The following is a 13,306-nucleotide window of genomic DNA, read 5'->3' on the forward strand; positions in this document are numbered from 1 at the left end:
TTCTAAGGAGTAGAGACATTTTCAAATAGTGTCACCTTCATTGCTGTAAGAGTACATTTGTTGTGTGATTGGAGATGAACGATTTGGAAGAAAAGGATGACGGCGCCATGTTCACCAGGCACCGCTGCATCACTGTCATCCTTGAGAGTGCTGAGGGCGGGTCTCACAGGAGTCTTCACTTTGTCACGGTGAAACTACAAGAGGGGGAGGTGACAGAAATAGAAGCCTCATGTTATCCATGGAAAGAATGTCATTCCAAAATGCCTGAAACCGTTTCAAGTGTCCATACACTCTGAAAAAGGAGACTGAATATGAGAAATCGGCCCGCCAATCGATGGTTGTGTGCTGCAGTTGCACGGGCTCCTTCTTTTAACTCAAATGAGAGACGCAAATTCAAAAATACTCAAACTTTTTGTCAAAAAATATTCTGATAAACATCTCTAAATATTTTTTGCCCTTCCTAATTTACTTTGTCTTCAGTTATCAGGAGAGAAAATATTGGGTAGCCTGAAGAAAATAATTCATCTGGAGTGTAAAGGACAGAATGTATAGCTGAAGATAATCACAGAGAGTCCACTGTGGACAGAACCGACGTCTGCTTGTCTGGCAGATGCTGGTTCTTCATCAGTTTTACCACGAGACGTAGCATAAATCTCTGAAACCGTCTCTGTAAGTAGTAAAACCTTTTTAGGCTCAAATTTAAACATGCATTACTTCATAACATTTCATCCGCTCTTTGATAACCCTACTTTTTATAACTTTTGTATTCATATATTGTTAAACGCCCTGCTGTCTCCCAGCATGAATTTAATGTCATCCTTACCATTCCTGATCCGTTTTATTGAAACAAAAAACACAGTTTGCTTTCCCTTCTGAAGGCTTGTATTCCCACCTTTAGTGTGATGTCTGGTACTTTAGTGAGGTCTTCCAACAGCACTTTTACGATAGTTATCCTTGAATGCAGCAAAAATATTCATCTTTTTGCTAAAAATGAAACAGAATTTTAAAATTTTAGGGTGTATTCAGACTGGAAAAATCCTTTGTTTCGAATCGAGTCTGCTTAATTTGTTCCGGATTGAGTCCTTGCGTTTGGTGTGTATTCAGACTGGCATCACGCGGCCCATTCTGTTACAAACCAAAGCTTGTAAACAAAACCATGTGACTAAAGATCTCTTCAGTCATTGGTCAGGAACTAAGAGTGCGGGTCAAAACAAAGAAAGACAGACGGACGTGCTGCGCTTTATCAGGACAGTTAACTTGTCAAAACTTTATATTTCAATGACCAGTTTTGAACAGCGGGAAGAACCCTTGTTACTTTGGTACAGCGGTTCATGCGGCAAAGTGGTCACTGTACAGGAGACGTGCCGTGTGCTTTAACTCAGAGGATGCTACAAACTGCAGGGATGAGGAGACAGGTATGAAGGCACACTGAGTGTTTATGAAAAGCACTGTGTGTCACATTGAAAAGTCTGAATTCATCCCACCACATTTCAATGAGTTGCTGTGTCTCAACGTTGTGGTGTTATAGCATTGGTTTAAGAGAGTTCCGTTAAGGACCTACCAGGTAGCTTCTAGGAAGTGTCTGTCGGGCGCATGTCGCGTGTCGAGACACAGAAAAGCATGTAAGAAAAATACGTTGCTACATTCCTACTCTGTTTACGGTGGCCATTTTAGCTCTGTTTCCCCGCCGTGGGAACAGATCGCATTCAGACCAAGGAATCTCAGAGCAAACCGAAGCGATTGGAGACGAACCGAGACCCCCTCCAAAGATGGGACCGCTTGGATCAAAAAGAAAGCAAGTTTCTAGTCCATTCCTGTGTAACCTTTTTATTTATATCATGAATCAGGAGGAGACAAGATAAACAATGTTAAAAAAGTGATGTAGAACGCACGCTGTGGCACAAGCCCTCTGCTCCGCTCCATTCTGACGCATCTACATGTAGATCCATGAACGACTTTGTTTTCCTCGTCCAAGCAGGAATCTTGATTTAAACTGTTTGCTGCATAGCTCCAATTCTGCTGAGGAGGGGCTGTAAGCTAGCAGGAGAGAGTGTTAAAAGATGGATGACAGGAAGTGTGGACAGTCCTAGCCAGCACTAACAGTCCCGCCCACAACTCAGAGGGGAATTTGTGATGAAGTCCTGCTGCTCTGCAGGAACTGTCCTAAACAACGACACAGGTTTTTGGATTTTGTCTAAAAACATGATTAAAAGAGCGCTTGGAGGGCTTTTTGAATAAATCATAAGATGATCAGTGGGACTTTAATAAGCAAGGATATTTCAATATGTTTGATGCCATTTTGCTTCAGGAGCACTGATCTATCAGCAAAAGCTTCTCATCTGCTTTCTACCCCATATATTAGTTCCTCTGTTCCACCTCAGCTTCACGCTGCTGCTCTCTTATTGACAGGCCCCCACTGAGATATTTATGTCACATATTTAATATGGACATGGGAATGATTATCAAATCCATAGTTGCCAAGAGAGTCCGATCATCCTTAAATAATGGATGAGCAAGGATGCGACTCAATTTGTGAAGCTGCACAAAAAAGACTGGGCAAGTGTCGGGATCGACCCCCTCCGCCCACCCCTAACGCCTCCCCCCCTCTCTGGAACGTCATTATTCTGGTCGATCCTTTCGCCCCTCACTTGACATCATTCAATGTAATCATCCTTCAATAAAAAACCTGCTTGTAATAAAAGGAACAAACCGGGTCAATACACAGAATATGGAGAAGGATGACCCTGAGCTGGAAGACAGCGTATAAATGGGCCTCTTCATCAAAGCAGATAGCTGCCTGGTGCCTTAACAGGAATTCGACCGTGGCTGGAGTTATCATTACTGTTACCTTTTGTATCATCAGTGTTTGTGCTCTGTGAATATGAGGAAGAATGATGGCTGCATTAATGAATCAATGAGCTAATGAAGCAGCCATTGTGTTGGTTTATTGAAATACATTGAGAACAATTGAAGACTTCTGCAGCGATGAAGCTGAGTGCTCCGCTGTCATATTACCTGACAGTCATGCACAGCAGAGAAGGAAGAATGTCAAAAACTGCAGTTACATCCATCCTGCAAACCGAACTAAACCTGAGAAAAAAAGCGGAAAAGAAAAGAGCAAAAGTTTCAGCAAAGGCCAAAACATCGTATTTTTCCAACTACACTCAACAGACTATGATAACCAAGGAGCTGTGTGGAGTGAAGATGTTTTGAGAGGTCAAATTAGCTGACTGGGTAATCTTGTTCGGGCGACATGCAGAGCGGCTGATTATCCCTGAGCTAGCATCATTTTTTGTTTATCAAAAAATGTTAATTGCCTGTTTTTACGAGTTGGAAAAAGATTAAAAGTTAATAGGAGAGACTAAATAAACACAATGCAATTGCGTGAGGCTGTAGAAGTTGGTAATTAATTTGTGGCCACCCCTGAGCTAATTAGCCGATATAAAGGAGGAAAAAAGAAGTTAATGAGGCTTAATGTATCTGATACTCTGAAAAGTTTGAGCTAATGAATTTATGAATGTGTGAGGAAATGCTCGCTCCAACTTTCACAATCTCCTGCAGATAAAAAGAGAAAAAAAAGACTTTCTTACTGCTTTCTGGCTTTATCACCTTGAGTGTGCAGTGTAAGAGGCTGGAGTTATATCAAATTTCATAGCTCTGTTTGAAGCAGCGAGTTAAAGGAAAATCAAAAGTACCACCTCCATGCTGAGAGTGAGATAGTGGCCCACAGGAGGGCCCATAACAGCCCAGCAGTTAGCTGCTTTCTAAATCTTTTGGGTCTACCTGGTCTGAGGAAACAGAAGTTTGGATATTAGAAGATCTGGGGAGGTCACTATAACAGGAAAGCAAGGAACACATTGCAAAAAATCTGCTTTCAGCATTCAACAGGACTCATTGTGATGAGTGTAATGTCATCTGCAGGTTACTTACCATGTCAACCACATCCTACCCTAACCAAGTCATTGATTCATTTGATATAGATATACATATACATACATATATATACATATATATTTCTTTGAGTGTTGGTCCTTTCAGTCATTCAGATACTTATATATTTTAACCTTTACCTCATATAAACAATTGTATATTTTAATCATAAATTTTCCACATCTCATTAGCATTGGTCCAAACTTTCTTTTAAAACCCATTGTGTATAATTTGGTCCATGTGTTCTGTCCTGTAGTTCACTGCTATTCCATTAGGGGCAGTAGAAGGACTTTTCCTACTCAATTCAAAATGACCTCCATGAAATCTCAATGACACTTTTGGCGAGTAAAGTTTAGTTAATTTTTAAAACTTTATGATGATAATATTTTTATCTGTCGTTCATCTTTTTTTTTTGAAAGAATACTACATTCATTGTTAATGAATTCTTTTATAATTCAGTTACACTATGGATCACATTTCTGACAGTCAAGACCATTGTTATGGAAAAAGGCCTCAGGGACAGCGCACAGCGGTGTGTTCCCATAGTGACATATATTTAAAAAACTGGGAATAACTTCTTAATGCAACAATTTTCTTCCTCATTTATTCTGTACATTCAAATATGTTTTTTGAGCTGTCTTAAAATGGGCTAAGTGTTCAACTCAACTCGATTCAAACATAGATTATTAATTCAATTCTTTCATTGTTGTGCCAGATTCACATTAAAGTGAAAGAAAAATCATAATTTTTCACCACATTGTTCTTCAATTTTGCTTAAAATGCTGCCAATAATAAAAAGCATGACAAAAGCAGCTAGAAGGCTTAGGCCATTTACTACTTTTAATCCCAAAACAGAAGTCAAGACGACCCAATCAAACTGTTGCATGTTTGAACTGTATATCATGCTTAAACACAACATAAGGCTTAATTAACAATAACATAACCACATTTATTTTTTAATCTCCACTGAATAAATACTGCACATGATAAATCATATCTGACAGTAACTTTTGTCAAAGCACAACAGTTTTTCAAATATCTTAAAGTTTTTGCAGTGCTTGACTTGAAAATGTTTTCTTACTGCAAACTTTTTTTTTTACCACAATTTTATTTTTTAATTTCTGTAACTTTCTCCACTCATTTTCCAAAATTCATAAAATATGAATTAAATAATCCTAAATGACATAAGATGTTTTGGTTTGTTTTTTGCTGTTTTTGTATGTGGAGATTGTGTGACATTTTTGACACTTTGTTATAAATGATGCAGTAAATGCTGGGACGACATTTGTTCATGCATACATTTAAGGTCAATATAATGCAATTTTATTGCTTGTGTGCATATCTTTACACATTAAGCATAATTCAAATGGTGACTAAAGTCAGTATACACTGTTAAACAACCTGCATGTCAGCTTTTATGTCATTTTACATCACATTTTGCAGCCTAATTATGAGAAGCTATAATTGTAGGTATTGTTTCTGTAAATATGTATTCATTGTTAATCTGTTTCCTTTTGTTTATGACATTTCAATGCATTTCAAAGCTTTTTTTAAAAATAGAATGGATCATTTGTTTCAAAAGTTATTATAGCTTTGAATACATTGCATTAGTTATTCTACTAAATATGACATTTTGGTTAATCCTAAATTGGTTGTCAACATTAACAATCATTTTTTCCATCCACTTTTCCTCTTTTTGGTCTTAATCTCATTAAATATATTTCACAGCAGCAGAGCGGTTCTGTTCATCAAAACATAAAGATCCTCACTGTTGAATTAGGTATTTTGCTGGAAAATTTCAATGTATTTCCCAAGTTTTGAGCTTGAGGGCGAACAAATACTGACATCGACTTGGCTCGCCTCAGATCTATATGAAGCTTGGTTTTCCTACCTGTTGAGGAAGCATGTCTAAAGCTCAGTGACAACAATTTGTACGGTAATTCAAAACACCAACACAGACAACATGCAAGGCTCATCCACGTACAGCCTGACTGACAGGTCAGGCCACATCATCACGTGAAGAAGGACAGAATCAGAAAATGACCCGACGGCCGGTGTTTTCTGTAATGACCCTTTGTTTTACCCCCAGAAATGGCCTTTAGGGGAAAGTCTGTGAATGGAAATCACAAGAGGGAGATGACAAAGGCTTTGTTCATGGGTCAAATACTCATTTCATAAAAGCCTCCAGCAGAAAACTGAAACATGATAGGTCAAATACAGGTCTAAATGCCTTTTCCAGTTTTCCTATTTTCCCATTTCCACATATCTGTCCACGTTCTCCTGCCTCTGTAATGGAAAACTATTGCAGAAGCATTTCTCCGTCAGAAGAGGTCAGGGGGTCATCACTGATGTCACTCTCAAAGTAACCAGTGGCAAATAGGTCCTGACATGTGCTCTCCAATGAGAGAATGAGACCGGACAGCTCCTCTGGCTTTTCGAATGATAAGCCATAGAGAAGAGCAGACTAACACCAGCTGCTGCATTACGGCACAAATAACCATGGGTGATCTGAAGCTTGGTCAATGCATTATTCCTTTCCTTTTGTTTGTCGCCAACCACTCCTGACAAATTCAAAATGTGGCTATTGGATCTCTGTTTCCATGTTTTGATGAAGCTTTAGACAGCAGACGAGTCCTGTTTGGGGTGCTATACAACCTGACCAAAGACCCACTTTGAGGAAAATGGTGTTTTTGGAGTTTTTAACATTGTTTCCCTGTCTTATTTATCTGATGATGGAGAACACTTTTTTTTTAGGAAAACGTGGCTTAAAAATTGTGTTTCTGAGCATTTCTTTATTCAAATGTGTCAAATCAGGAACAGATGGAAAAATGCAACTGGAAAATCCTGAAGGTGTGATGCAGAGAACCAGTGACAGGCTCCAAGCTCCCTTCTGATGAGTCTACTGGACGACCAGATCCACGAACGTCTCTGTTTACCTGGTCCGAGCTGGCGTCCAAACTGTACGGCTGGACAGCTCTGATATTGATCACATTTGTGTTGCAGTTAGCTAGCGGGGAGGAGTCTAAACAGATGGACACAGAATCGAACCTCTGATGAATTACTGCTGCTCTGCAGAAACTGTCCTAATTTTTGCCTAAAAGCGGCATAACCATAATTAAAGATTCCTGCGAATGTTGAGTAGGACTTTCATAAAATGTAGTTTAACGTTTCAGATCAGCTGTATGCATCACTCCATGGGAGTAGCACTCCATCCCGCTTTTTTCAACCTTGTTGTCATCAGAAGTGATTAGTTTTGTCTTGTTCAGATCTTCATTTCTGTTGTCTGTGTGCAGACGAGCAGTTTGTTACCATTCATCACGGCTGCTCTCTGTCCTCTCCTCTGGCCTTTTTTGCTTTAAATACTTCAGATGTGAATGTTTATAATAGAAAATTTTATGTTTGAGTACAATTTTTCTGCATCACCTGCAGTTAGAAAGAGTGAGAGGTTTAACTCTCAAATGAACTCAATCAGAAGCTTAGAAAGAAAAAGAATTGATCCCAGGTGCCTGCAGGACTGTTCAGTGTCCACGCTAACACAAGACATGGGGCGGCAAATGTTTTAGGGAGCATTGCAGAAATCCTCCTAGTCACTTTCCTGCCACTCAAACAGTCATCTTTCAGCTGTCCATAATGGTCTTTTATAGCAATTATTGCCCTCACTGAGCAGCTGACAGGCTTGTGATGTGACGGCAAGTGGCTGTAATCCTGAAATGACGGATTTGAAGGGAAGCTATGCAGTAATTTGTGACAAAGTAAGTGAACATAAACGTCCACGCTTAGATACATGAGAGCGGTGTGTCGTCATGCTGATGATGCGTGGGTTTTAGTGGGCATCACTATTCAAGTCATAAATTGAAAAATTCCTGCTGCGTGTCCGTTTGGTGTTTACTGTCCATTAATCAATAAAATGTTCCATTTGCTTTTTTGGCAGAAGGAAATAATCTGCAACGGTTTCTTTTTTTTATCTTTTGCATGGTAGATTTTGTTTATCTCACTGCTTTGTTTGCCCTGAAAGGAGCTGAAGCAGGCATATTCACAGACAGGTCATGAAGATAGTCGCTTTGTTTGACTGTTACCCATAAAAAACCCACAATGCCCCTGGCTTGCAATTTTTTTTTTCTTTTTTAGCCAAGTCCTTCAGTCTTAAAGCTTCCTGCCTGTTATATTTCCTCCCCATCAATATGTCACCTAGTTCCGCTACGGCAGGATGTCAGCTTAATGCAACTCTGGGGTTAAGAAAACACCGTCTTTGCTCGCTGACTGATCGCCTGTCGGCACTCTCACAGAAAAAGTTTAGAAATTTGATCCACCTGTCATCTCGCCTCTGATTATGAATCTCTTCCTCCTGCCGCTCTGAGGTCCATTCAGATTCATTCTAGCTTGACCTCGCCCTGGATTGGTTACATTGATGAGAAAAGGCACCTCAGATCACTTCATGCGTGTGCGTCTGAGAGAGAATCGTCTTGATGTAAACAACCGGGCTCAGAGTTCAGCTCACCGAAATAGACGCTCCATCAGGGAAGGTCTGTTGGAGAAAACCCTGTAATCTGATTTTACTTGTAGCACAGATTAAAGCACCTGGATCAAATAGTCTTCTGCTTGTTAGTAGACCTGCATTCACGGCCCCCTTTGTTTTACTGTTTCTTTAAGACAGGTACACCAAAAAGGAGAGGATGTGTTCTTGTCTTTACTGAACTGCAGATGACCCTCTGACTGAACTGCATTAGCTTTTGGGTGGTCAGGCTAACGTGTGTGTGTGTGTGTGTGTGTGTGTGTGTGTGTGCGCATGGAGGGTGTGAGAAGTGGGTAAAAGAGAAAAAGGAGGGGGGTTCATGCTCTCCATTAGGGTTGTTTAGGTTATGGGGTTAACTCAATGAGGCTAAGTAAGTTTGAGCTGTGAAGCACATCAGCAGAGTCGCACATGCACTCATGCACAAGTGCAAACGTCCAACCAAGACGTAATAAAGTTAGCAGGGCTCTAATGCATCAAGCTCCATTTGCTTATTGTGACGTGTGTTTGTAGAAAAATGGGAGCAGCTCTTGTTCATGAAAGGTTTTACTTTACTGCAGTCAATCGACATTTACCAAGCTAAAGGAATTTAGAAAAGTAGAGTATAGTTTGCAGCAGCCAAAAAAGCACAATAAAGAACAAAAAAATCGTATTTAAGTACGATGTTTGGTAAAAATGTATTGAACAAAATACAGAAGTTAGAGTAGACACTTAATCTTGAAAGGCAAATCAGCAAGTCGGTTTTTATCACTTGTGGAATTGTGGAATTCTTGCTCTTCTGTGTTGCAGTGGAACAATAGGCATTAGACGGAGTGGCACTTCTTCTTCGCTGCTGTCAATAGTAAATACTGATACACACACTTACACTGCCCACTAGCTGCTGTTGCTGTTTCTTTAAAATAAAATCACATTATGCTACATTCAGACTGGTTTATGTGTCGTGTTTTTAAGAACGCGACGAATGCGACTTCTTCAATGCGTTTTTGGTATGCGGTGTTCACACTGGTCTGTCGTCACCCAAAACCAGCTTGTGTACCCACAGCTGGAGAGGGCTGAGTGCGACATGTCAAAGCAAATCTCACGAATCTTAGTCTAGCTAGTTTCTTTCACAGCTCTGTTCCAATATCTGAAAGGCTTGGTGTCATTGAATTCTGACCCACATTTGACCCTCCATGGTCAATTTTCAAACAGTTTGCACATTCATGAAATAAAAGGGAAGCCATCCAAACGTCCCTAACAAATCCAAGTCCCTGATTGGTCAAAGTTCGACTAGTTTAACCCTTGTGTTATCCTAGGCACTTTAACATTGGGAGTTGGGTCATCTAGACCCACTAGACAGTGCTCTGAACCTTTTTTCCTCAATGATTTGTGATCTTCACTGGTGTCCATGGATTACATGAAATCTTTCCACCTTTATGCACCTTTGTCATGGTAGGGAGAACACATCAATGGAAGGGGGGGGTCATCTAAGATAGCACAAGGGTTACCGTCCAACGTGCGCTCAGTGGCCGCGCGTTTTAGAGTCCATAAACAGACTTCACGACTTGAGTAGCAACATGAGTTTTGAACGGGAAGCTGGACATGCACCTGAGTGATCATCCTCCGGCCAAGCTATGCAAAAATCCAGATTTATACTCTGAAAAATACCGCATTTCAAAGCTTTTATCCCATTTGTCCATGAATCGTCTTGGCAGCAAAGTCTTTCAGTTTTCCAACAGTGTTTTTCTCTTGTTACGGATAGTGTCTGATTTATGATGGCTTTTCTTTGTTGTGATTGTTTTGTTGAGAAACAGTAGGGAAAGATGGATCTTCCAGCTGCTTTAGATGCTTGGGAGTCCTGGGAGTCCTGGCCCGGCTGCCCTACCGGCTGGACCAGCAGAGCGGGCATGCGCTGTTGAGGGCCGCAGCAGGGGGTTGATGGGGCTGCAGAGGCTGGGCCACAGAGGCCACAGATGCCTTAAATGACTTGGCATGATGGGATGGCAAAGGGTTAGAGGCACGATTCGCAAGTAAATCAAAACAGTTTTTCAGTGAAATGTGAGCGTGTGCTGTATTTGACAAGGAACTGAGGAAACAAAAAAGTAGGTGAAGAAAATAAAGCCACATAAGAGTCATATGTTAGAGAAACGTTTTTTTTTTTTTAGATAAAGAATCATGTTTTTGTTATCTTTCTTTTTCATACTAATAGATGAAAAAGAAGGGTTACTAGACCTGATGGACATTTGTACCCATCACACCTGGCGTAAATACACCATCAGGTTTTTTTTACATTTACATTGAGCAACACAGATTTTTGCGCTCATCTGATATCATTTGATCAAAATAATGTTTTGATATATTTTATAAAGCATGTTTTGTCCCAGTGAAGCTGGAATTCGGAAGTATTTTGGAAAATATTCATTTTCCCACTGAATACCATCTCATAAGGCAACCTGCAGGTTTGGTACTAATGATTGTTTTTTAAATATGTCCAGGAAGAATCAATATTGATATGAGTAAACATTTTTTTTATTGCTTGTTTTTAGTATTTTAAAAAAACCTACTCTGATGAAAATTGTGTTCTTGTTGTTTTTAACATGTTCTCGTTACTCCTGTGAATCAGGAGCAGACGAAAAAATATAGTTTAAAAAGATTTTAGCTGTGACGTGGGCGGAGCCACAAGCTCCCTGCTCCGCTCCATTCTGATGCATCCACTTCCAGGTAAATAGGTCCATGAACGTCTTTGTTTCCGAGCTGGAATCAGGACGGCTGGATAGATCGGATGTGGTTCGCTATTTTTGTTGAACTGGTTATGTTCGGTTGGGGGGTGTGAAGGGCTGTAGTTAGCAGGAGAGTGTGTAAACAAATGGATGATGGGAAGTGCGGTGAGGCTGACTCTTTACTAACAGTCCTGCCCACAACTCAGAGGTAATTTCTGGTCAACTGCGGCTGCTCTGCCAACACTATGTCCCATAAAAGGACACAGGTTTCTAGATTCTGGCTAAAAACGGCAGAATCATATATAAAAGACGACTGGGAATGCTTTGAAAATAGATCAAAATATGATCAGAGTGGAAATGTAGGAGTTTCCTGTCAGCCAAAATACACATAAAATGTACAGAACCCATTACAATCTATTAAACCATGAATACCAAATATTGTAAACTAGTTGATAAATCCCTTTTTCAAAGATAAAATACAAGGAATATTTGCTAGAAACAAAATTAATGTATTTGTTTAGTGCAAAGCTACAGCTTTGCAGTGTTTTTTATGTATTTGCACTTCCATTCTGAGCCGTTCCTCCGTTCCCCAGCACCAAAGCCCCCAGTGTGGAATGCCACAACAAACATAGGTGATCAGGTGGAACTCAGGAGGGAGAGGCACAAGCCAAACTAGTGGCTTTCAACTTTCTAAAGACTTTTTAGCATTTGTTCTGCACACTTACCTACGCAAACACTATGGGGCCACAGTGACTGGGGTCCCATTTCGGGCCCAGCATGGAGCCAGAGAGCTCCTCAGCTGTAAAATGAGAGCGCCGGAGTGCGGTGTGAAAATGGATTAGGCTCGCTGAGATAAGGGGAGTCCTCAGCGAGCCGTGCACACTTTCAATGGGGGAAAAGAGCTGCTGTACAAATTGTTTTTGCTACATTAAGTACCTGTTACTTTATTTCACAGATGGAAAACAATAACACAAGCTCTGGGGTTGGAACCACTGCTGTGCTAGGTTAGGCTCACCTAGCACCCTCAGAGTTTGCCCCTTTTTTCTTATTATACAAAGTGATCTTCATAAGTACAAGTGACTGAAGGACTTCAGCGGATTGACACACACAACTTATGATGACAAATGACGAAGTGCTGGGCTGGTAGCCACCGCCCTCTGAGGGAAATCATACAGAATATTCAGGTTAATAAAAAATAAAATAAAATAGGGTGACTGTTCCCTCTCAGTAAACAGGGCAGGGATTTTTCATTAATAGCCCCGCTGCTGCACCAAGGCCACCCAAATTAAATGAGTGTGTCAGATCCTGGATGATTTATACATTTGGACTGATCTAACAGCTCTGAGGAACAGCTATGACACCCTGACAAGCCAACAATGGATATGAAAAATGAGCCAATACCACAGCGCTAAATCTGAGACTTTCAAAGCCAAATGCATGCATAGAATTGAAACCTCTGACATACTCGCAAGTATAATGAAAATAAAGTGGAGCAAAAAAAATTCCCATAAGAATCTCAGCACAGTTTTAGCTAAATCATTCAGTGTTTATATGAATGGAGTGATGGAGACAAATTGGTCAGAGTGGAGTGTGGCGGTACTTTGCTTTTCTGATGTCTTTTTTGTGGCTGCAAGGAGAGCACATCACTTTACAGCTAAATGAGATACCAGGCCTATTTCTGAGCTTTGACTCAATAGGAAAATGTCAAATCAAGTTAGTGTTGATGGCTTCTCAGCACACCTCTGTTGGCTTTCTGTTCCCATCAAATTCTAAATACATATGCAGTTCATTGCACCTTTTCTTTCTGGTGCTCTAATACAAAGAAATTGTTTTGTTTTGTTAGTAAAAAAAAAAAAAGACAAATGTTTTTCAAAATACAAAAGCTGGGTGTGTGATTTTGGTGTGAGGAAGGCTTATTGCCTTTTCCAACTTGTTAGATGAAGTGATATAAACCAACATGATGGGTTGGAACATTTTTGCTTTTCTTAGTGCTGTCCTTTTACCCTCTCATTCTCTGTCTGATGAAAAACTGGTGTTCCTCAGAGCTCAGCAGATTTAGAGGAAACAATTACCAGTCCGGTGATCTCTGCCTCTCAAGTCCCGCCGATAAACACCCAGTGCCCTGAGGTAGGGTCAGAAAGTGATACAGTTTTAAATGGGTTAAATT

The sequence above is a fragment of the Oryzias latipes genome, chromosome 16, assembly GCF_002234675.1.
Source record: "Oryzias latipes chromosome 16, ASM223467v1".
NCBI lineage: Eukaryota > Metazoa > Chordata > Actinopteri > Beloniformes > Adrianichthyidae > Oryzias > Oryzias latipes.